Genomic DNA, 26,874 nt, shown 5'->3' with positions numbered 1-26,874 from the left:
GATCTTCATATTGTATCTTGTACACTATTGCTATAGCCTCCCAACTGTTCTCTCTGCATTTATTCTTATCTTTTTGTGTCTACATTTATCCTGCTCCCTCGGACATCTTTCTAGCATGCAAATTTCATCACATCCATTCCCTGTTGAAAATATTTTAGTAGCTCTCCATTCATGTATAAAGCCCAAATACTCTCTGAGTTCATATAGGATGCTTTGTGTTTGGACTCTGACTGTCTCCCTAGTAGATGTTGTGGTTCCTCCCAGATCACCTCTCCGGGGCCCATGCACCCATCCATCTAGCTGATGACACTAGTAACTGCTGATAACTCACAGCTGCCCCTCTCACTGAGACTTTCCCTGTGCATAAGAGGACAGGCTTCCCGGAGGCTGATCACTCAGATTTGAGACAGTTCCCTAATCTCTTCCTCCAACAGTATTGACATCATTAAGCCTCTCGTATTTGGAAACTGTAGAGCTGGACAGCTCCATCATTGTGCTTCTTTCAACAATGCAGAAAAGACTCAAAAACTCAAAAACTGAAAGCGATAAGATGTGTGAGGTGTGAGGTTAACAAGAAGATTTGTACAAATACTTTTAGAGGAGAAATTTGACCTCAGATCTTCACCTATGATCTTTCAGATAGGAAGTTACCTCTTTACTAACTCCATTGAGACCCCAGGCTATAGACTCAGGAATACTGGACACAGCAGAAGGCAGTATGAAATAAAACAGGAATTAAGTGAAACTGAACCATCTGAACAGTGATTCTCACCCCGTCTCCTTACTTGGCCTATACCAGTCTTATTTCCCTCAGGGGCTATTGATTAAACTGTTAGTTTTTAGAAAACTGAACATATATATGTAAACAAACAATGGATGTGAATGTGAATATTTGAGGCTTTCGTGTAAAAAAAAAAAAAAAAGCTATGATGGAGCTCACCCTCAATAGGTCCTACTAACATACTGTGAACTTACACTTTTACTTTCAAAACCACACTTTTCATAAAAAGATCACTAAGGATTACTAGGCACCAGAACTTCAAGGAGCCCCTCCAAAATAAAAGGTGCAAGTCAAAAGAAACAAGCAACTAAAAAAAAAACGCACAAATGAAAGAAACTCAGATGACATAGATGATGAAGGCAACAGGAAGCAACTTAAGAAAGTATAATCCCTCTTCTCAGAGATCTGAGAAGATCTGGGCTTGCAAAAATGTGCAGCCGTAAGAATAGGACAATCAAAAACGAATGAAGTGCCCAAAAAGTGAATTATAAATTAGCTGAAAAGAAGCCACTAAAAGGGTTGAAAAATAAAGGAGGAAAAGTTTCCTAAAAATGAAAGCCAAAACAGAGATACAAATAAAGACTAAAAAATTAAATGACTGATTTATGAGATTCGACGTCTAACTGATAGGAGTTCTGGAAAGGGAATAGGAAAAATAATAAAGGGGATAAAATTATTGAAGAAAAATTCAAGAAAATTTCCCCAAACTGAAGAACATGAGTTTCCATATTGTATAGTCTCATTTAACAGGTAAAAAGATGAATGAAAAGGATGGAAACCAAGGAACATCTTGGGGAAATTTCAGAATGATAGGAAAGTAATTTTTTTTTTTTAACTTTCCAAACGAGAATAAATGATCACATACAGAGAACCAAGAACTAGAGTGGTATTGGATGTTTTAATAGTAACATTGGAAGCAATTTTTTAAAAATTCAGAATGATGGTGATTTTCAGACCATAGTTCTATTTCCAACATACAGGCTAATTAAAATACTTTCCGATATATTGGTTTTTAAAAATGTTTCATGCTGGCACTCTTCCTGGGAAGCTGATAGAAGATCTGATTCACTAGTCTCAGGTCAAAAAATCAAGAAAGGAAAGACAGGAGATACAGGAATTCAGATAAAACTTGGAAGAAAAATGAAGATAAGAACAAATAATGAAGTTAAGGGGAATTTCAAAGGCACGTTCTATGTTGCAGAACAACTAGTCTTGACCGCTGTATAACAATGTGCGGCTTTAGAAGGCAGATCTTCAAGAAAACAGAAAACGGACCTACCAGATCTCACCTGATAAATTTGACAAGTAGAAGTACTGGATTAAGAGGAAAACGAACCATATGTACATAGACAACCAAGCAAATAGAAAATGGGTAATATCACCAAATTGGGAAGCAGGGGTACAGAGGAAATGGAATGGTAATATGAGAGAGCTAAAGTCTTCTCTACCACAAATCAACTACAAGCAGCACAAACACATACTTAGAAACATGGAGGTAAATGCCACTGGGGAGAATGGCACTGCAATTGATTCAGGGTAGAGAAGTTGAATGTTCTTGCCTCAGGGTAGCCACACTGGAGGAGGTAGGAGGATGGGACAGGGGATTCCTACATAAGTCTATTAGTAGTGCATCATTTGGCTTTTAAAACTGTTTTCAAGGATCATATTCCTTTAAAAATAATGAAATTCATATGTGTACCAAGGCCACGGAGTGATGAGGGATGATCCAGTTCTTAGGGCATGAATTTCTATTCAGTGAAGTCCACTCTGCACGGGCAGGGCACTACCCCTACCTCTTCTCTGAGGGTGCTGGGGTCTTCTTCCTAGCATCACCCAACAGTCTCTTGTCTACATGCATCAATTAATAAACTCATTGTGCAAACACCCCCACTACATAAAGCATTCCCATGACTCTTCCATTTCAGGGGCTGAAATGCAAGCGTAAGATGATAAATTTCCTCAAGATTTTAGTAGGAAATGACTGGAAATCTTGGTAAATCCAGTCTTTGTTGCTTCATTTCTAGTCATACACTTCTATTCATCATTGGAGATCAAAGCTCTTTCTAGGCTAAACCCTTCCTTTAATTATGGCTTGTCTGGATATAATCTCTCTTTTCTTTTACTTTAAAGTGATGCCAAGCTTTAAAAGCAAGCTGAATTGTGAGATATTAGGCATTATTATTATAACTTCTCCAGCAGATTATTCGGGAGAATATGACAGTTTGACCTCCTTCAAGCTTCTCCAAGGACTGGTCTGAGACTGCAGAAATGTAAATGTGAACCAACATGACAGCAGTTCTTACTGTCAATCAAAATGTGGGTGTGGATAAAGATCTCTCCAGGACTAGAAGATCTTAAATGATCATACCAAGCCCTGTTGTTCACTTGTTTGCTTTTTTTTTTTTTTGGACACTGACTTAGTTGACCAACACAAACTGGTTTGGTCATTCAGAAGGATTTTTGATAACATCAGCAGTGTCAGGTGGTTCCCAACAGAGGGACAAAGGAGAGCTGTAAGTTTCTGCCCCACAAACTATTAGGTATTTATCACAAAGAAAGCGAGCCTCAGACCTGAAATAGCCAAACACGTAGGCATTTATCAGCAAACACGTAGGCATTTATCAGCAAACATGCAAGAGTGGTCACACAGCCTATCTGGAAAAGTAATATCCCTACCCCTCTGTCTTCTGATATACCAACCTGAGCTTTGTATAGAAGCTTCCCTCTGAATCTTCTGAAGCATATTCAGTGGCATTTTTACCACCCACAGGATTGGCAAATCTCTTGTGGTCAAGGTCTTTAGTGAATATAACCAGAACCCATGGCCTCCAGACCTCATGTACCTCAAAGCTGGTGTAACTGATGGGCTGGCTGGTTTTAACATTTTATTTATGCAAGAGCATCACTCCAAGCCAACCCCTTATCTTCAACAACATACATCCCACCAATTAAAAATGGATTCTAATATTCATTACACTGATAAAGCACATCTAAAGTATGATACCAATAAGGATCAATGTATGCACACACACCACACATTATACACATGTTGAAGCAATTCAAAATAACCACGAATACAGCTAGTACTGGTTAAAGCAGATTCAAATGTGTGTTTCTCTTTTTGTGAACTTGCTTCTGTTTTCCAGCTGCCCCCTCACCTATTGTATTACCTATATAAACTCAGACCAAGGTATGCCATGCTCTGACCATGACTATCCTTGGAAATGGCAGAATATTCTTGTTCAATTCAGTTCTAGGTACTTGTAATTTCTCTGCAAAATCAGCATTTGTATCTTTACACAATATCTCCCTTCCTTCATTCCTTCCTTCCTTCCCTCTCCCCTCACTCTCTTTCACTGATTCTTCCTCCCACTATTACATTGCTCCATAAATTTCTGTTGATCACTTACTTCCCAAATCCTACAAAGCCTTGTGCCATGTGGCTCTGTCAGCCTGTCTAACCTCATCTCTCATTACTGTTCCCCTTACTCACTCCTCTCCAACCATTCAGAGCCTTTCTGTTTCTCACATGTTTCTAGAACATCCTAAGCTTGTTCTTTGCCTCAGTGCCTCCTTTGCAAGGATCCCTCTTCCCCAGGTCACGTGCTGAGTGGCTTCTCTTCGAATGCCACCTTCTTAAAGAGCAGACTGATCCCCGATTGTGCTGTCTAAAGCCACTCCCTTGTCAAGCACCCTTTATCCCATTTTATTTTAGTGATAGTACTTACAAGGATCTAATATTATTGTTTCCATTTCTTTATCTACTTGTGAATAATCTACTACTCCCCGATTTCAACGTAAGTTCCATGAGAGCAGGGACCATATCTCTCTTGTTCTTTGCTGTAACTCCAGTATCTTGCACAGAGTAAAGCCTCAACAAGTATTTGCTGAGAGAATGAATTACAAAATAAGTAAGTAAATAAATGGTTTTAAAATTTTGATACATTTTGATTAAACTCAACCTTTTGAACTAAATGAGAGTATTTCAAGCTTAATGGAAGGAAAAAATCAACGTACAGTAATGAGATGAACTTAGGCAATTAAAATATAAAAATCAAACAAAATTCTATCATGAAAAACATCAAGAAAGTCAATCTACAGTTAGATAATAAACAGCACCTACTAAACTCTCCATATATGTGCAGCACTAATTGTTACAATCACTTACAGTCAAATGTGAAGTTTAAAAAAAAAATCTCAATTTCACTCAAAACCTACTTGAATAATATTTTCACTCAAAGGCACCTTCCAGGTTTTCAAATAGTAAAAGGCACACCAAAATTTTCAGGAAGGCTAAATATTCCCAGGCAGCAATAAAAATAAGTTTGCATTTCCAAGAAAAAGAGCTTCTCAGCTGAGCCAGATCTGTGGAATTAGAAAAAAAAAAAAGGTGTATAGTTAACAACTTTTCCAGATGTTAGCACAGAACCAGAGGGCTTTTTTCCCTCCCACATAGCAAAAACACCTGGAAATATTAGGAGTCTCTGGGATAAGAAATATTCTTTCACTCTTCTGAATATTTCTGCAGTTCTAGTTGATGCTAGAAGGAAATTTTAAGAAAAAAATCTAGGAGTCATTTTCATTGACTTTAGGGGAAAAGAAATTTATCACATAAATATTATTTTATGCCAATGAATAGACTTTTAATTCTTAAAGTGGTATTGAGCTGTTAATAAGCAGGAGGATATAACTAGGTACACAAGTGGCATGGAGACTTAACTGTTCAGAGATGAATTCTGCTGCTGGCTTTGTCATCCAATAGCTGACGGCCTTGGCCAGGTTTCTTAACCCGCTAAATTCCAGTTTCCACAATGGCATGCTTGAAGGGAGTACCAGTTTTCTCTAATGCTGAACTTCTGTGATTATATTTTTACTATGTATTTGTCCACACTGTCTTCTAGTAATAGATGAAGAACAGATACACATACACACACATATGTACACATGTGTGCACACACACATTATATACACATATACAAACTTATGCATATATACATATGTGCATGTTTTATATATTTATATAATTTATATATAAATTATATAAATATTTCATTTTCAACTCTAATATGTATGTAGGTTTTATATATGTTTTATATATTTTTTAATATATAACATAAGACAAAATATTTTATGTAATATTAAATATATATTACATATAATATATAAAATACATTATATAAAATATATATTATATATATTTTAAAATTTTTATTTTAATAGGTTTTTGGGGAACAGGTGGTATTTGGTTACATGAGTAAGTTCTTTAATGGTGATTTGTGAGATTTTGGCGCACCCATCACCCAAGCAGTATACACAGAACCCAGTTTGTAGCGTTTTATCCCTCACCCCATTCCTACTCTTTCACCCCAAGTTCCCAAAGTTTATTGTATCATTCTTATGCCTTTGCATCCTCATATCTTAGCCCCCAACTTATGAGTGAGAACATACGATGTTTGGTTTTTCCTTCCTGGGTTACTTCACTTAGAATAATGCTCTCCCATCCAGGTTGCTGCATATGCCATTAATTCATTCCTTTTTACAGCTAAGTAGCATTCCATATTGTGTGTGTGTGTGTGTGTGTGTGTGTGTGTGTGTGTATCATAGTTTCATTATCCACTCATTGATTGATGGGTGTTTGAGCTGGTTCCATATTTTTGCCATTGCAAATTGTGCTGCTATAAGCATGTACGTGCAAGTATCTTTTTCTTATAATGACTTCTTTTCCTCTGGGTAGATACCTAGTAGTGGGATTGCTGGATCAAATGATAGTTCTACTTTTAGTTCTTTAAGGAATCTCCACACTGTTTTCCATATTGGTTGTACTAGTTTACATTCCCACCAGCAGTGTAAAAGTGTTTCTTGTTCACAGCATCCATGCCAACATCTACGAATTTTTATTGTGGTCATTCTTGTGAAAGGAAGGTGGTATTACATTGTGGTTTTGATTTGCATTTTCCTGATCATTAGTGATGTTGAGCATTTTTTCATATGTTGGTTGGCCATTTGCATATCTTCTTTTGAGAATTGTCTACTAATGACCTTAGCCCAGTTTTGATGGGATTGTTTTTTTCTTGCTGATTTGTTTGAGATCCTTGTAGATTCTGGGTATTTGTCCTTTGTCAGATATATAGATTGTGAAGATTTTTCTCTCACTCTGTGGGTTGTCTGTTTATTCTGCTGACTGTTCCTTTTACCATGTAAAACCTCTTTAGTTTAATTAAGTCCCACCTATTTATCTTTGTTTTTGTTCCATTTGCTTTGGGGTTCTTGGTCATTAAATCTTTGCCTAAGCCAATCTCTAGAAGGGTTTTTCTGATGTTATCTTCTAGAATTTTTATACTTTCAGGTCTTAAATTTAAGTCCTTGATCCATCTTGAGTTGATTTTTATATAAGGTGAGAGATGAGGATCCAGCTTCATTCTCCTCCATGTGACTTGCCAATTATCCCAGCACAATTTGTTGAATAGGGTGTCCTTTCCTGCTTTACGTTTTTGTTTGCTTTGTTGAAGATCAGTTGGCTGTAAGTATTTGGGTTTATTTTTATTCTGTTCCATTGGCAGTTGGCTGTAAGTATTTGGGTTTATTTCTATTCTATTCCATTAGTCTGTGTGCCTATTTTTATGCCAGTACCATGCTGTTTGGTGACTATGGCCTTATAGTAGAGTTTGAAATCAGGTAATATGATGTCTCTAGATTTGTTCTCTTGCTTTGGTTGTGTGGGCTCTTTTTTAGTTCCATATGAATTTTAGGATTTTTTTTTTTGTAGTTCTGCGAAGAATGATGGTAGCATTTTGATGGGAATTTCATTGAATTTGTAGATTGCTTTTGGCAGTATGATCAATTTCTCAATATTGATTCTACCCATCCATGAGCATGGGATGTGTTTCCATTTGTTTGTGTCATCTATGATTTATTTCAGCAGTGTTTTGTAGTTTTCCTTGTAGAGGTCATTGACCTTCTTGGTTAGGTAATATTCCTAAGGTTTTTATTTCTTTATTTTCATTTTTATTTTACAGCTATTGTAAACGGGGTTGAGTTCTTGATTTGATTCTTAGCTTGGTCGCTGTTGGTATATAGCAGAGCTACTGATTTGTTTACATTAATTTTGCATCCTGAAACTTTGCTGAATTCATTTATAAGTTCTAGGAGCTTTTAGGAGGAGTCTTTAGGGTTTTCTAGGTATACAACAGTATCATCAGCAAACAGTGACAGTTTGACTTCCTCTTTACTGATTTGGGTACAATTTATTTTTTTCTCTTGGCTGATTGCTCGGGCTAGGACTTCCAGTACTCTGTTGAAGAGGAGTGGTGAAGGTGACCATCCTTGTCTTTTTCCAGTTCTTAGAGGGAATGCTTTCAACTTTTCCCCATTATTATGTTGGCTGTGGGTTTGTCATAGATGGCTTTTATTACATTAAAGCATGTCCCTTGTATGCCGATTTTGCTGAGAGCTTTAATCATAAAAAGATGCTGGATTTTGTCAAGTGCTTTTTTTTTGCATGTATTGAGATGATGATGTGATATTTGTTTATAATTTTATGTGGTATATCACATTTATTGACTTGTGTATGTTAAATCATCCCTGCATCCCTGGTATGAAACCCACTTGATCATGGCAGATCATCTTTTTGATACGCTATTGGATTCAGTTAGCTAGTATTTTGTTAAGTATTTTTGCATCTATGTTCATCAGGGATATTGGTCTGTAGTTTTCTTTTTTTGTTATGTCCTTTCCTGGTTTTGGTATTAGTGTGATGCTAGCTTCATAGAATGATTTAGGGAGGATTCCCTCCTTCCTTATCTTGTAGAATAGTGTCAATAGGATTGGTGCTTTGTTTATATATTATATACAACAGATTAATAAACATATATTATATATATCCTACATACATATTAGAGTTGGAAATGACGAAAACTAGTATGAGTCTTCTGCAAATAGGCATTCATGTAGAGCTATTTTATATAGCATAAGTTTCCACAAGTTAAAAATATATTTCATTCATGTGTATTTTGATCTGAACTCTGTGCCAATACCTTTCCTACTACACAGTGGTTCACTAGGGCGACGCTCGGGAACCACAGGCCATGAACTCTATACAGGTTCCATAGGTGAAGAGAGATGCTCATGAGGTTGTGTGCCAGTGCCAGGGTCAAGAGACTCTGTCCTAAACTGTGTAAGACACTAAAACGTGTTACGGGAATAATAATCACAGTATGAAAGCCCATATGAGAGCCTAAGCATTTTCCTGTAATAATATTCAACTTACAAAACTGACATTATATGGATTTTGGTGTAATTTCTTTGGCCATAAACATTGCCTTATTGTGATGAAAATTGCACACAAAACTTTTTCATTTTCGTAAACAGAAAATGATATTTAGTCATAGATATTTTTATTTGATATAATAATCTAGATAAATTACTAAGAGCAAGATATGAATTAAATTTCTTTAAGAAAAAAGGGAGGGGTAATAAGACCAGTCACAAAAAAAAAAAAAAAAAAAAAAAAGAATAGAGTAGCTTGAGTGAGAAAAGTATTGAATGATAAAGCCAGCAACTTGTTACCTCCTCTGTGGGTAGCCCAGTCAATTACCACTTCTCCTATCACCTTCTGCTTTCCTTTTGACCAGGCAATACAATAAATTACACTTGCCTTTCAAGCTCTAGTTGAAATGGTCAAGCAACTTGTTCCTTTAGTTACTTTAGCTCCTAAATCAGTTTGGCATTGTGGAGTCAAATGAAGCTTCACATTAAACGGTTCTTGAAAACCTAAATATTCTTAGAAGTGTCCAGATGTACTGAAAGACTGTTTAATACAATGGGAAAAAATGCAGTTCATTGTTTTTTAATTGTCATGTTTTAAATTAACTGTCTTGCTAGGTCTATTTATAATTGATTAGATGTAAAAGCAGAAAAAAAGAGCATATACTTCTTTCTGTTAATGAGAAATCTATATTATGGAACAAGAAGATAATAATTGGATGGTTTATCTTCTATATTTTTATTTTCATTGTGTTTGTTATTTTAAAGAATTCTTTATAATGACTTACCTAAGTTATTCAAGATTGGTAAGTAACAACTAATAAAAAAATCAAGTCCATTCACTTTCATTGAGAACTTATGATATATCAATTACTTTCCATGCCATATTTATCAAATATAATCATCCATTGAGAGATTTTTCATCATTTTATGTACCACTGTAAAAGAAAAAAAATGTGCCTAACTAAACTATGACACGTGTTCTTATCAGATTTTAGCTTTGTGTTTATTGAAAGAGACCTTTTAGGCTTATTTAGAAGTATATTTTTTTCATATCTCCCTATTACAGTTCTGCATTGCTTAACAACAGAGTCGGCTCAGAGACATGCATCACTAGGCAATTTCATCACTATGTGAGCATCACAGAGTGTACTTAGACACACCCTGATAGCCTACTATGCACCTGGGCTGTATGGTGTAGCCTATTTCCTCCAGGCTGCAAATCTGTATGGGATGTTACTGTACTGAATCCCGGAGACAACTGTAACACAATAGTAAGTATATGTATATCTAAATGTATGTAAACATAGAAAAGAAACGTAAAAATATGATTTTATAACCTTAATGGGATCCCCATCATTTGGGTCCCTTGTTTACCAAAACATTATACTGGTATATTATACAGAAATAAAAAGAAAAACGCAGGTGAAATAAATTAATTGAGATTTTCCTAAAACTCCTTTGGAGATTCCAACTAGTCACTTTTCAACTTGGAATCGTACGACTGTGTTTTTCATCCTCTGATGATATATTGTCCTTAAGTGCAGGTGATGCAGTTTTACTTAAAACAAACTATAAAAGAAGCCAAATCCCTTTGGTGCTGAGTTCTCTGTATATTTCTATAGCTGGCCAATTTTTTATTCCTACTTCTAGAAGTTTTCTGAACTCAGTTGAGTCACCATGGCCCACTCATACTCAACACACTCACTTGCTCGGCTACTGTCTCGGAATTTTCTTGCAAGTTCCTGACACCACTTTTGCAGATTTCAAAGTCAGAGCTTTGGATGTTTGTACATCATCATGACTTACCAACAGAGATCGTAAAATGCCATTCATTGCTATTGATCCAATTTCAAATCTGTCAAAAATGTGAACAAAATAATTGCCTCTTGGAAAAAACAAGATGTGATATTTTATCTTGTTTAACTCTTCATACAACAACTTCATGAGGTGGAAACATGATGCTCGCAAAAGTCAGGCATACAAACCAAGATAATCATGCTAGTAGATTATAGAGAATGCATTATGCTTACAGTCAATTGCTTCTTTTGGAACGGAATTAGCCTTAGTTCGAAGAATAAAGATGGTAAAATTTATTCTGCACCCATCTGTTTTCCACTTCAATTACTTCTTTCTCCTTCCCTGCCACCTGCCACGTGTTCTCAGGTAACTCAGTTTTCTTTGATTCACCTGGAACACTGGATCATCCCCATACCCTTCCCATAGCAACAAGTACGTGCCTAGACTCATTCAGTTATTCTTTCAAAAGAAATTCAGTGTGCATCTATTAAGTGCTATCAAGACTGACACCAGGTGTGCAAGATGATGAGAAATACACACAAGCAGGACAGACGCAAGGAATATTTCTCACAATCTGTAATATTTCTTATGATTACCAAGGTGGTTTCTATTCCATTACAAATAGTCTATAATATTGTCTCACAAGCATTCACATAATTTCTGACATTTTGCACTTAGCTAAGAGAACAAAAATAAAGCTATATAGCGTAGAATTCCCTTCAGAAAAATACTTGTTAACCAGCTGGGAGGAGTAGGGTAGACTGAAAGCCACCAGCTGTTCACCCCTTCAAAGACAGGTTTGAGTCAAGGTCACACTACTCTCAGGATGGTCTGTCTCTGACTGTACAAAGCAGTGATCTGAGGGTCCAGCCATTTGAGCCAAACGTAGTATCCTCTTAGGGCAATCATGGATCAAGGGCCTCCCATAGGGCTGGCACAGAGGCAATGTGAGGTCAGCACAGAAGTCTGATGGCTCCCCCTGCCCAATCTTGCTTCTTCCTTTTCCCAGCAAACCTTGTGTACTCCTAATTCCATCTCAACACTTGTTTCTTGATCCTCAGAAATCTTGCTTTTGCATCTACTTGAAATGCCCTTACTTCTCCATGTACTTATATCTTTCACATTTTTAAAGACCTATTTAGTTCAATGTCTGATCAGTGTCATTCAGCGCATATGGTTAATCTTCACAGTCTCAATTTATGTTGAGTGTGAAGTGTCATTAACTAATGACAACTAGTTAATTAATTCTTGCATTGCACTGTAACTGCCTTATATGTGTTGGCTGTATTTTCTCAGCATCTTGAAGGCACCTGCCATAGGTAGCAGACATGGCTGCTGCCTTATCCAGGTCCCCTGAGATTCACAGCTTCTGTTGGTGTAGGTGGGATGTGCCAGCTCCTGTAGAACTTCAGGTCACTGCCCTCAGACTATCGGAGCCACTTTGTCAACAGATGCAGAGTAGAAGTGCCTAAATGTTTATTTTTATTCCGCCCTCCCTACTTACCTTCCTAAAGCCATTAACTAATGACTGTTGGGTGAAAAACTGCAAGTCTGCCTTAGGTATAGACAACTCTGGGGTGTAAGTTATAACTGAGAATCCTCAAACATAATCATGCTAAGTTCCAGTCCCTGTGGGTCTTGTGCATAAGACTGAACAGTTCTCTTTTCTACCTCCTATCCTTCTTCTGCTTCCATGTCAGTCTGCCCTGGGAGCACTTGTTTTAAAATTAATTGCACACAAATATTCATCTCAGAGCCTGCTTCTGGGAAATTTAAACAATGATGAAATATCAAATAAGAAAACCATTATTTGAGTCCAAAAATTTAGTTACAAAGATTTATTGCACCAATTGTTTGATGTGATAAAAACATAAAAATCAGATCATGTCTGTAATTTTTATTTTGTTATACAGCATCAAGAAAATTTATAGCTAAAACATGTTTATAAAATAGTTTTCACTGAAGATTTTTATTTAAGAAAGGCAACAGTATTTTCGATATGATTTAGTTATCATCCTGCCTGGAAGTAGATGATGAAGCCAACAGCCTCTTAAGGGTTTTTCCAGTCCTACCATGTGAAAATGTTTTGAAGGCTAATGAGGACATACTTATTCAACATCATCCTCTATTTTATTTTCACACTAAAATAGGAAGCTTTGGTTCCCTGATGGTTTCATAATTAGACATTATCATGGCTGTGTTTTGAGATTGATTTCTGGTCAGGGAATGGAAAATTTTTAGTTCCTAATGTAAAAATATTTGACTGTCTCCCTAAAAATATCCATTGCATCAAAGGGATCATTATTCATACAAAGCACTTAAAACTTGAACAACTGAATTTGTGACTCAATTGGTAGTTAATTCATTAAGCAAATACCAATTAAGCTCCTTACAGGGTTTAAAAAAAAAAGTACAAGACACAGAAAAATAGACTATGTGAAGGCTTACAAGGCCCTCTTTTTCAGGGCCTCAAAATCTAAATAAGAAGATATATGCTAATTACCATAAAAGACAGTATCGAACCAAGATGAGGCCAAATTGATCCTTTGGAAAATATTAATGTAGAATAATGTAGCCAGCCAATGAATATATTTCCCATATCTTTTACTCTCTAATAGTCTTATGTTTTGGTAGAGTCCAGCTGTAAACATCTCAAAACCAATTGCATAGTTTATCACTGAGGTTAATGAGGTTCAATGGTTTTGGTGCTAAACCACATGCTTTTTTCTTAAAGAAACATTTTATTTACTTGATGTGGTTCCAAATGGTTCATTTATTCCCTTGATGATACATATTTTCATTTTTCATCTTTTCTCTGACGATAGGTATCTTTCATGAGCAGAAGGGCTGATGAGTTCTAAAAGCTCTATGCTAGCACACAAGATACATTGACTTGAGAAAGTCACATGAATCTGATTTAAACTTCTTACGGGAAACACAGCCACAGGAGACATTGCCACAATGACACTGGACTTGAAGATTTTTGTATTACTCTCCAGACCATACCACAATCCTGACAAAAGCAGACTGCATCATCATCACATTCACTCACATAACCGAGCAAGGCAATGACAAAAATGTACATATCTCGATTTATATTCATGATCAATTGTTTCCAGTGGTTTTTAAAAAATATTTTATTAAGTTCTGGGATACATGTGCAGGACATGCAGGTTTGTTACCTAGGTAAACGTGTGCCATGGTGGTTTGCTGCACCTATCAACCCATCACCTAGGTATTAAGTCCCATGTGCATTAGCTATTTATCCTGATGCTCCCTTCATGGGTTCTTAATATTTCTAGCAATCACCCGCAGTCCAACCCAGCTTCTCCTCCATTCCTCTCATTGACTAATGCATAACCTTCTTTTCCCCAAACCTCCAACACGTTTTCTCAATCCTCACCCTCACTTAATGAGTTTTTTCCTATTTCACTGACATAAAATAAAATCAATTAAAAGAAATTTTCATGAGCTTGTGTCACCTAACTACCTACTCCCTGTCTTTAGGACCTTACACTCCGCCTTCTTTCCTGCTAACATGAATGAGTGGATGAATCACCTGCCTTCTTAGTGCAGGACAGCCTGGATCCTATCCCACTCCTTTCCACAAGGGCAATGCTTGCTTTATTTACCAGTCTTTGCATTATCATGTTTTGCCTATCCACTAGATTAGCATAAAATGTACTGTTATGTCTCCATCTGTAAAAAAAAAAAAAAAAAAAAAAAAAAAAAAAAAAAACCAACAAATTCTTTGATTTACTTGCTTCTTCAATTGTCACATCATTTCTTTCTCTCCATTTATAGCAAAACTCCTTTAAGGAGTTGTTTATGCAGAGTGTCTCCATTCACATCTCCTTGGTCTTGAAACTATTGTATGTCCTATGCTTGGCCTTGGACCACTTCTCTTTTATGTTTCTATATAGAAAAGAGATTTCCTAGGTGGTTTTATCCAATTTCTTGGATTTAAACACCATCTGTATGCTGAAGACTACCAGATTTATAACTCACATACACTCCAACATTACCATTTCTATAAATGATATATTCATATATATATGTACACACATATATACACATACATACATCTATCTTTTGTGATATGTCTATATTACAAATGCTACTGAGAGTCTTCTCTTGGAGATCTAACAGGCATCCAAAGTTTTACATGTCAAAACCAAGCTCTTGTTTTTCCCCTACCCCACATCTAAACCTGCTCCTCCTACAGCCCTCTCCATCTAAATAAATCATAACTTCATTTTTCTAGAGGCTCAGGCCTAAAACCTCAGAGTGATCTTTGACTCCTCACAGTCCATGTTCTCTCTCATTGCCCACATGCTATCCTTCAGTGATTCCTGTCAGATCCTTTGGAAACGATTTTGCATCAGAGCACATCTCACCATCCCCACCGCTCCCACTCCTACTCAACATCTGCTCTTGCCTGAATAGCGGGAGACAGCTAATCAGGTCTCCCTGCTTCTGCCCTTATTCCCCTTAGACAACTTAGCCAGAATGATTCTTAAAGCATTATTTGACCACTACACTCTTTTGCTGAAAACCTTTTCATTTCTTGGGGAAATATTAAAAAAAAAAACAAAGTTTTTGAATGACCTACAGTCATTCCATGACCTGCACCTCACCTGCTTACCTCGGCGCCCCATCTCCTGCTCCTCTCTCCCTTGCTCACCTTATTCCAATCACATGGAGCCCTTTACTCTTCCTTGAGATTGTCGGATGCACTTTAACTTCAAGTCCTTTGCACTCTGTGTTCTCTCCACCCAGAATGTCCTTTCTCTAAATATCTGTAGACTCCCTCTCTTTAAAAGCATATATGGTCATTTATTTCATTTCAAAGAATTTAAGACATACAAATAAGACAAAAATGTCTTTCTTGTTAATATATTAGATGAGGCTATTTATTTTACTTAAGTTAACGTGCACTTCTAAATCTCATTTGTATCCATTGGTTCACGGGGTGCATCCAACTGCTGGTAATTGAAAACCTAGTAAAAGATGGTATAAAACTATTTTACAACACAGTAAGTCTCCCGGCAGGGAAATTTCAGGTTAATTTTAGCAGCTCACTGTTGACATCATGGGGCCTAGATTCTTCCCCTGTGTTTGCCCCTCATCCTCAGGCTGTTGGCTTTGGTCTCAGACTTGTCCCTTCATGGTTACCAGATGGCTGTGTCTAGTCTAAACCTCACCAACTCATAAAACTCGCTCAGAATATCCTCAGGGAAGTAAAGTATGTGTCTCTGACTTAATGTTCCTTTTTAAGAGTGAAAAAGATCTTTCTCAGAAGGTCTGATCCCTCTAACTCACAAGTCTCGTTGGACAAAATTATTTCATATGCTTATGTATGCCTAACACAACTACTGAAGGTGGAAACAGCATTAACATGGCTGTTCATTTGACTTGGCCCTTGCCCTGAGCACATGGCCAAGGGAAGAGAGAACTAATTGGTCAGACAACCACCAGGGTCTGCTAGCGTGTTTTTAGAGGGAATTTTGGATAAGAATCTTATCCAAAACTCCTAAGAATGACTTCTGCATGAAATATATGAAACCCATATAAGAGAAAATACATCCATATAATGCAAACTATCAAATTAGACTTCAATGAAAAGGGCTATGCCATTCTTCTAGACAATAACAAAGATGTCAGTTACAAAGTAACTCAAATGCTTAATGAAATGCCACTCAAAATCTTGAGTCTTATCAAAAATTCCCTCTAAATACAAACTAGTAGACACTGCAGACAGTAGACTCCAAAGCCTATAGATTTGTCAGTATCAGGTTATTTTTATCCTGTAGGCAATTTGACTTCTCCAAATTTATATTCAACAGCAATAAACAAATAGATGTTGAATGCTACTATTTTCTAGTCCTGTTCTAGGTTGTAGGGATACAGAAATGAAAAAAATAGATTTCATGTATGTGCTGAAGGAGCTGACATAAGCTGAAAGCTTTTTTGACCCAGTGCTATTTACTTCTGACAATTTTTATATATAACAGGATTGAAATCTCGCAATCTTCTTGAGAAATTTCTTCTGTGGAAATGACTCACCATAACTCACTCTGTGGTACTCATTGGTTGAAATTATAATGGACATGAAGGGGTTAATATGGTTTCTGCCAATCATTCCACATCCCCAGGTTCATGCAAACTTCAGGCAAGTCTATGGTCTGGGAAATAGTTTTTCATTAGAGGTAGACCAATGTTAAAATCATTCAAGAGAAAAGAAAGTGTATGTTCTTTTATGCTTCATGTGAAGCTTGGCAAAATAACAGCAATATACCTGAATCCAGAAGGAACTAAATACTTTTAGAATTCTTAAGAGTTCAGAAATGTAGCTTAAGAGTTCAGAAATACAAGATAAATGTACAAAACTAGATATCTATGTAAAGCAATAACAAATTTGTATATATAATGGGGAAAATCACAGAGCCAGTGGTTATCCAAATATTTAAAACTCTTAAGAATGACTTCTGCATGAAATGTATGAAGCTTTTATAAGAGAAAATACATAAATGTAATGTGAACTATCAAATTAGAACTCAATGTAAAGGGCTATGCCATCTTCCTAGACAATAACAAAGATGTCAGTTACTCACAAGGTAACTCAAATGCTTAATGAAATGCCACTAAAAATCTTAATATGTTACTTTTGTGGATGGCATAAAATGGTTTTCTAAAATTAATTTGCAGAAACAATTACAATATGACTAATACATAATAGAAAAGAACTATAATAATGGCAGTTGGCAAATAGACTTTTTCTTTTAACTATTTAAGTGCATTTTATGGGGAAGACACTTAAAATGGAATAAATTTTGTGCAAGAGTTAACATTTACATCATACCACAAAAAAAATCAAAATTAAACCTTATATTCTAAATACAGTAAATGTTAATGGTTATGATGAAATATTTGGACAGCTATTTTTTTCAAAATAAAATGACCTAAGTTTTCAGTTGATACCAAACTCTAACTAAATTCTAAATGGAACAAAGCTAGATATAGATTTATAAATATATATATATTGATACATGTTGATAGCATAAAAACAATGGGAAAATCCACAAAGGAAAAGGCTAACAGAGTTTACTGAACTTTTGATACATCACAAAAAAAGTAAAACCTATACTAAATGGGAGAAATATTTATAAAATTTATGAAAAAATTATTAACAATTCCTAATTTAAGATTTTGAAAACAGTTTTTCACTAAAAGTCTACAAATGTTAGAACCACTGAAGAGAAAATGTATATTCTTCCACGTATTATAATAAGCTTGGCAAAATAATAGCAACATGTATGTCTTCATATACATAATTTGTGTGTATGTATAAATGTGTACACATTTACACATATATAGCAACATATATCTTATCAAATTTTATAAATTGATAGTAAAATGGTGGTTTTCCAACAAAATAAGCAAATTGTAGAAAAAGACACGTCATAAAAACAGGAAATACATAAAAATGTAGTTCAAAAGTTCAAAATTACCAGGTAAGCAAGAAAAGGTAAAACAACAAAATAATGAGATATGATTTTTCATCATTTCAACTGGAAAGACTATAGACAATAATGTTGAAGAGGATGGGTGAGGCAGGCTCACCGTACACCGCTAGTAGACATGCAAATTAACATTCCGGAAATCCATCCACACATGAGCTCGCTATATCGGATTGTGCAAGTCATGCTCTGCCTAGACACCTGGCTCAGGGAATGCATGGGGCTGAAATCCAGGCCTTGCTATATTTTCTCCAAGCCGTAATCCCTGACATGTGTTGAGTCATCCCATAATAGAGGGTGCCGTTTTCTTCACAGAAAGGCTGGACTACTAGTGGCTCCATCTAAATATGCACAGAGCATACCTTTTGCTACAAGTGACTTATATACCTCTAAATTACCCTGATAGGTAGTCAGAGACTTAAGTACAAAAGAGATGCTTATTTCTGCAGCAGTTTTTGCTTTGACACCAATATCCACTTTTCTATAAACATTGTTCACTGAAGACGTAATTCCCTGTGGCCTGTCAAGACATCCAGTTAAATCATGGGTTTCTACTGACCATCCCACAAAAAGACTTGCTGAGTAAGCTGTGGCTAGATTCATGTCATAATCATAAGTATAATTTAATTTACTCAACAATAATGTCAACATCAATATTCATAATATCACGTATTCAAAAAGTAAATATTGCGCACAATACAATATCTCTTTTGAGGGAGAGAATATAGCAGTGAACTAAACTGACAGAAATCCCTACTCTCAAAGAGCATACATTTTAAATTTTAAAAAGTAAAACTATGGGAGTAGGGAACAAATCCTCTGAAATAATATGCTTTGTACTGTTTATGCTTTCTTCTTCCAGTGCTAGGTACACTCTCTTCTACAACTGACCTGCATGATTGGTTGCTCTCCTGTTTAAGCTATCGACAGATGCCTTTGTTTGCCAGAGCCAAAGTTTAGCAAATTATTTATTTTTAGCTCTAATTTGCTATTCCAACATTTCCATAATAATTTAATTGTGCTACATCAGTTCTGCATTTCTAAAACACTAGTCTATGTCCTTATAAGACAGGCTTCAAGACTGCAGTTGTCCCTTTATTCATTCAACACATATTTTTAAATGCCTAGTATGTGCTAAGCTCTGTTCTAGGTGTTAAGGATAGAGCGAAAGGGTGAAACAAAACCCTGCCCTGACGAATCTTCTATTTCAGTGGTGCAGACAATGAGCAAGATAAGTAAAATATAGAGAACGTTGGGTATCTAAAAGAACTAAGGAGTAGAGATTATTTTAAATGAAAAAATAAGAAATACGGATTGGGGAAATGGCATTTTAGATGGGGTAGATGGTGAAGGTTTGACTGGGAAGTAATATACAAGAAGTGAAGGACTTAAGTGAACAAATGCAGAAACAAGAAACCAGAACAGAAAACTGCATGTTCACACTTACAAGTGGGAGCTAAACATTGGGTACACATGGACATAAAGATGGGAAAAATAGACACTGGGGAATACAAGAGGGAGGAGGGAGGGAGGGGGATAAGGATTGGAATAAAACCACTTATAGAGATTAGGCACGGTGGCTCACACCTGTTATCCCTGCAATTTAGGAGGTCAAGGTGGGTGGAACACCTGAGGTCAGGAGTTCAAACCAGCCTAGCTAACAAAGTGAAACCCCATCTCTACTAAAGATACAAAAATTAGCCAGGTGTGATGCCTCATGCCTGTAGGCCCAGTTACTTTAGAGGCTGAGGCACGAGAATCACTTGAACCCAGAAGGTGGAGGATGCAGTGAGCTGAGATCATGCCAATGCACTCCAGCCTGGGTAACAGAGACTCAGTCTCCAAACAAAACAAAACTACCTATAGAGTACTATACTCACTACCTGGGTGGCAGATACATTTGTACTCCAAACCTCAGCATCATGCAATGTACCCATGTAACAAACCCTCACATGTTCCCCCTGATTCTAAAATAGAAATTGAAAAATAGACCAAAGAAGTGAAGGATCAAGTGAGCTCAAAAAATTTCTGAGGGAAGAGTACTTCATAGGAAAGGCTAAGTGCAAAGGCCCTGAGGTAGAAGCATGCTCTATAGTTCACAGGACAGCAAGGAAGTAAAAACATCTACTCAAGTATTCTGTGAAAGATTCAAAGAAGTGTCCAGTGACTTCTGTTTCTGGAGAAAAAGTGGTCTAGATTTTCCAGACAAGCTTCCTGGTAAATATAATTACAAAAGCTAAACTAAATATTAAAAATTTTAATTCTTCCTAAAAGCATCCAAGAGTTGATAAAGACAGTCAGCAATCATCAGGCGAAATGCAGGCAACAAGAATGAATACTGGAATATAAGCAGAGGTTGAAGGCATTTCTAACATAAGGGAATTTGCCTATCCAGTTGAAATTAAACTTTTGTTTATAGCAAAAGAAAAAGCTTTAAATCTTCCATTGAATTCCATAGACTTGAGAAGTCAGAGGACCACAAGGAGATTTGTCTTGAAGCTGAGCATGAGGAAGCGTTGTCCCCAAGGATTTATAACTAAGAGCAAACACTAGCACAGAGTTTTAAACAAAATGCCTTCCCATAGGTGATACAAAAAAATTACATGCCATGAATTTTGGTCATCCTTGTACTATGGACTGTTAGTGTCTTTAGGTGTCTGACAAAAGCTAAAACAAATCCTCCCTAGTGAAACTATTTTCATTCTAAGTCTCAAAAAATTTTGTGAAATATTTTTCAGAGCGCTCTTGTTGAAAAAATAAGCAACACAGAGAGAAAATTAGACACCATGATGAAGAATCTTCAGAAAAAAATAGACTGCAAAAACAGATCCATAAAATATTTAGACTTTGAAATTGCCAGACATAATATAAAATAACTATTATGTTTAGAGCACAAATCAATAAAGAGCAACCTAAAAATATCTGTAGGAAATAAAAAAAACAGCTAGCCTTATAAAAAATCAAATAGCATTTCAAAAACTAAATAAATACTTGAAATTAATAACTGAAAAGACTGGTTTAATAGCTTATTAGATGCAGCAAGGTGGATAAGTGAACTGAAAAACAGGTCAGAAGAACTATTCAGTATACATAATAAAGGAGCAAAGGAAATACAGATCCACAGACGTGAAGGATAACGCATGATGGGCTAATGTACAGAAACTGGAGTCCCAGAAGGAAAGGAGAATGAGCAGAAGAAATAATTAATACGAATCCATGAGTTCCGAGTCTAATAAATCTCAACTAGGATAGATAAAAAGACATCCACACATAAATCCATCATGGAGAAATTCCAGAAAACCAAACACAAGGAGTAAATATATATATTTTAAAAAGATCAATAGAAAAACATATAGATTGAGCACTGAGTTCTCAAAAATAGAAACGTTTGTTAGAAGATGCTGAAGTGGTATTTTATATTCAATGTGCTGAGATAATATAAATGCTAAACCAGACTAGGAATTTACTATATCCGGACAAATTCATCTTTCCAGGCTTAGTAATTAATGACATTATCAAGTAAACAACAAAAAAGGAACTATTTTCCACCAGCAGGTTTTCTCTAATGGAAATTTGGGCAGATCAATGATCAAAATACTAAATCGAAAGACAAACATGCACAATCAGAAGTATATCAAAAATTAGAATTCAGAAAGGTTGAAAGTAAAAAGATAAAAAGTTAAAGTTTAAATAATAGAAAAAAATGTTTAAAGAATAAAAAGTGAAAACTTAAAAGGATGAAAAATATATAGCAGAAGAGAATTGGGGCAGCTACACTAATATTACTTCAAATAAAAAAGCTTACCAGGTGTATTAGTTCATTCTCACACTGCTATAAAGAATTACCTGAGACTGGGAGGCCAAGACGGGCGGATCACGAGGTCAGGAGATCAAGACCATCCTGGCTAACACGGTGAAACCCCGTCTCTACTAAAAAATACAAAACACTAGCCGGGGGATGTGGCGGGCGCCTGTAGTCCCAGCTGCTCGGGAGGCTGAGGCAGGAGAATGGCGGGAACCCGGGAGGCAGAGCTTGCAGTGAGCGCGATCCGGCCACTGCACTCCAGCCTGGGCGACAGAGCGAGACTCTGTCTCAAAAAAAAAAAAAAAAAAAAGAATTACCTGAGACTAGGTAATTCATGAAGAAAAGAGGTTTGACTCACAGTTCTGCAGGCTTAACAGGAAGCATGATTGGGCAGCCTCGGGAAACTTACAATTATGGTGGAAGGAGAAAGAGAAGCAGGCACTTTCTTCAGATGGTAGCAGGAGAAAGATCAAAGTGGGAAGTGCCACACACTTTTAAACCGTCAAATCTCGCGATAATTCACTGTCCTGAGACCAGCAAGGGGGAAATCTCCAGCCATAATCCAATCACCTCCTACCAGGCCCTTCCTCCAATTTGACACGAGATTTGGGAGGGGACACAAATCCAGACCATATCACCAGATATAAAGTCACTTTGGAATGACCAAAGTTTTATTTCATTGGGAAAATATAGCAATTTTAAATTTGTATGCACTTTGTAACCGCCTCACATCATATAAAGCAAGACTGACAGAAACACAAAGAAAGATAAACCCTCAGTCATAGTGGGGGATTTTAATACAAACTTTTCAGAAACTTATAAATCAAGCAAACAAAAATTAAGATGCAAAAATACTGAACTGCATGATCAGCAATACTGACTTCGTTGACACACAGAACACACTACTGAGCAATCAAAACTGCACAGGGCATGCTCCTTTCAAATATATGGGGAGATGGAGTTCAGCTTCAGCCTGGACCTCCAGGGAGCTCTGGAGAAGAATGACACACAGAGCTGGTCCACCTGGAGACAAGAGGCCTCGCTTTTGTACAAACATGTCCATTGTCACTGACTTCAGACTGCCCCTGGATCAGGGTGGGGTTATGCCAACCCATATAAGACATCTGCCTTTCAGAAGAGGGTCATTCTCTGGGGAAGAGGAGAGTTCTGAGAAGTTAGCAGACATCCTAACACAAGTTGGGTGATAATTGCACTGGCCTGTTAGGATCTGGGTGTCGTGTCAATAGTCTCCAACACTGTCTACCTCCTGTTTCTCAGGTTACTCAGATCTACTTGCTTCTCTTATTAAGTTTTTTTTCCATCCAGGGACAATTTGTCCAGGATCTTTGTTGGTCCTGATTTCTGGGCAACGTATAAGAGGAGAATTACTGAAATGAACAACAGCCACTGCTGCTACAGCTGGCCTGAACTCAGCAAATGATGCTCATCCCCTTTCTTATTTGGATCCCTCTTCCCCTCGACTCGTGCTTTTGAATGGTCGTGTCTCATGGAGTGACCCCAGCCCGTCAATCCTGAAGGGTCTGAACACCTGGTTATCCTGTACTTGCTAAGATACTGTAATGCAATAACTGAGTTCTTCACGGTTATTTTTGGAACCAAAGCTTTACTCCTATCTTGTAGCAGCCTTTATTAAATGGTCAAAATATGCTTCATTTTGTTGCTGAGTGATTCACTTGAAACTTGACCTTTGTTTTTAGAAGTCCACCAGTTCCTTTAGGCTATTGGCTCAGCTGTGGCTCAACACAATGAGGCCTCTGTTTTGCTCCCAGCATGAGTGCTTAATTGGCATTACTGTTTACTCCTGATTTCACAGGCTTCCTTTTGTTTTTTTCTCTAAAACCTAGTTTCCTCTGAAAATATAATTCTAAAGTACAACAAAACGGTGATGTAGAAAATATTTTTGATTAATCTATAAAGTATGCACAGTGTGAAGATAACACGTACTTCTCCAACATAGGACTTTCCAAGCCCAGTGTGTCCTTCATCATCTCTCCGATTTCATTAAGTGGTTAATTTTTCCATAAGAAAAATCAGTTGCATTTCTTACCCACAGATATTTCTGCCCAGTATAAACATCACAGCTTCTGTCTCTTTGGGTTTAATAGCATCTTTCTAGGAACTCACCCTTATTTTCTGTTGATGGGTATACTAATCCTGGCTCCCATCCACAGCTGATTTCAATGACACAATTAAAGGCCATATGCCAACCTTTCAAAGACCTCCACTCTGACTTAGCAGATGGATTTTTACCACCTACTTGCACTCACCTGTTTTTAGTGCTTCAGCTAACACAGCTACAATATAAGTGCAGGGTCTATAGGGGTTGCAGAACTGGTGCAGTTGATGGCTGAAGCACACAGACTTGCAGGACAGGGAGGAAGGTAGGCAAGTCCACCTGGCCTGTTAGGAATGGAATGCCTGTGCATAGGTCCCAACCACCGGAACAGTGTTGCTTAGAAGTACACCTGTTTTATAAAGAGGAACTCTCCACAGTTGCCTTTCCTACTCCAGAGATACCTAATGAGAACCTCTCTGGAAATAGTTAAGATGGGCCACGTGATCCTTATTATCAGAGAAGTTTGAGGAACATAGCCTTAGGGAAAAGCGACGATGTGCTGTGTCTTTCAATACCTTGAAATATTTAATTATGAATAAATGTTTTGTGGTTGCTTAGAGATGCTGACTTACGAGAAGACTTACTCAAGTTTTTCATCTAGAATATCACTGGCAAGTGAAGACCACCAACCCAGCAGTTCTTTCCTCAATAGAAACTTATCACACTTGTTACTTCCCTCAAGATCCAAGACAGAGCTACATAAAGTGAGGTTGGTCTTTGGGGCTACAAAACTTAGCGACATCTCTTCTGGTAGCTCTTTCCTTTCCCCAGAGACACTCCACATCATGTTTCCTGCTGGGAGATCTGGGAGGCAAACCGCCTTAAATTTCCCCACGCACTCCATTATCAAAACGCATCTATTCTGCCAAAGCTGAATTCTGTACAAGCACATCTCATTTTATTGTGCTTTGCAGATATTGTATTTTGTTTTTACGAATTGAAGGTTTGTGGCAACCCCACCTCAAGCAAGTCTGTCGGGCTGCTTTCCCAACAGCACGTCCTCGCTTTGTATCTCTGTGTCACATTTTGGTAATTCTCAATATTTCAGACTTTTCCATTATTATTGTATCTGTGATGGCAATATGTAATCAGTGATCTTCGATGTTACTATTGTAATCGTTTCGGAGTATCATGAACCATGTCCATGGTAGAGAACCTAATCAATAAATGTTGTATGTGTTCTGACTGCTCCGCCAACTGGCTGTTCCTCCCTCTTTCTCCCTTTCCATGGACCTCTCTGTTCCCTGAAACATGGCAATATTGAAATTAGGTCAATTAATAACCCTACAATTGCCTCTAAGCATTCAAGTGAAAGGAAGAGTTCCAAATCTCTCTCTTTAAATCAAAACCTAGAAATGATTAAGTTTCATGAGAAAGGCACGTCAAAAGCTGAGATAGACCAAAAGCTAGGCCTCTTGCTCCAAACAGTTAGCCAAGTTGTGAATGCAAAAGAACAGTTCTTGAAGGAAATTAAAAGTGCTACTCCAGTGAACACATGAGTGATAAGAAAGCAAAACAACCCTATTGCTGATACGGAGAAAGTTTTAGTGATTTGGATAGAACATGAAACCAGCCACTACATTCCCTGAAGCCAAAGCCTGATCCAGAGCAAGGCTTTAACGCTCTTCAGTTCTATGAAGTCTGAGAGAGGTCAGGAAGCCGCAGAAGAAAAATCTGAAGCTAGCAGAGGTTGATTCATGAGGTTTAAGAAAAAGAAGCTGTCTCCATAACATAAAAATATGAGGTGAAGCAGCTGATGCAGAAGCTGCAGCAAGTTATCCAGAAGTTCTCACTAAGATAACTAATGAAGGTGGCTATACTCAATGACAGATTTTCAATGTAGACAAAACAGTCTTCTATTAGAAGAGGATGCCATCTAGGACTTTTATAGCTAGAGAGAAGAAGCCAATGTCTGGCTTCAAAGCTCAATGGACAGGCTAACTCTGTTGTGACAGGATAATGCAGTTGGTGACTTTAAGTAGAAGTCATTGCTCATTCACCATTCCCAAACTCCTAGAGCCCTTAAGAATTATGCTAAATCTACTCTACCTATGCTCTAGAAGTAGAACAACAAAGCCTAGATGGCAGCACAGGTGTTTACAGCATGGTTCACTGGAATTTTATTTTATTTTACTTTATTTTTTGAGACAGAGTCTTGCTCTGTCACCCAGGCTAGAGTGCTGTGGCACAAACACAGTTCACTGCAGCCTCGACCTCCTTTGCTCAAGCGATCCTCCTGCTTCAGCCTTCCACGTAACTGGGATTACAGGCATATGCCCATATGCCTAGCTAATTGAATTTTTGTAGAGAGACAGTCTCACTTTGTTGCCCAGGCTGGTCTCAAACTCCTGGCTCAAGCAATTCTCCCTCCTTAGCTTCTCAAATTGCTGGAATTGTAGGCATGAGCCACCACATCCAGCTCTGGTTTACTGGATATTTTAAGCCCACTGTTGAGACCTATTGCTCAGGAAAAAAAAAAAAAAAAAAAAAAAAAAAGATTATTTCAAACTATTACTGCTCATTGACAATGTACCTAGTCATCCATGAGCTCTGCCAGAGAGGGGATGAA

The 26,874-nt window shown here is 37.1% G+C and overlaps 1 protein-coding gene across 1 annotated transcript in view; it reads right to left on the bottom strand.

The window, feature by feature from the left end:
- The window catches only part of ITGBL1 (integrin subunit beta like 1), a 274,697-nt gene extending 252,060 nt beyond the window's left edge, over positions 1–22,637 (bottom strand). The window contains exon 1 of the mRNA XM_050766680.1: positions 22,578–22,637. The gene's annotated coding sequence lies outside the window, so the exon portion shown is untranslated. The remainder of the gene's footprint in view (positions 1–22,577) is intronic.
- Between the last annotated feature and the right edge of the window lie 4,237 nt (positions 22,638–26,874).

Source organism: Macaca thibetana, chromosome 17, assembly GCF_024542745.1.
Source record: "Macaca thibetana thibetana isolate TM-01 chromosome 17, ASM2454274v1, whole genome shotgun sequence".
NCBI lineage: Eukaryota > Metazoa > Chordata > Mammalia > Primates > Cercopithecidae > Macaca > Macaca thibetana.
Note: the sequence above shows the minus strand (reverse complement) of the source record. Positions and strands in the feature narration are given on the sequence as shown.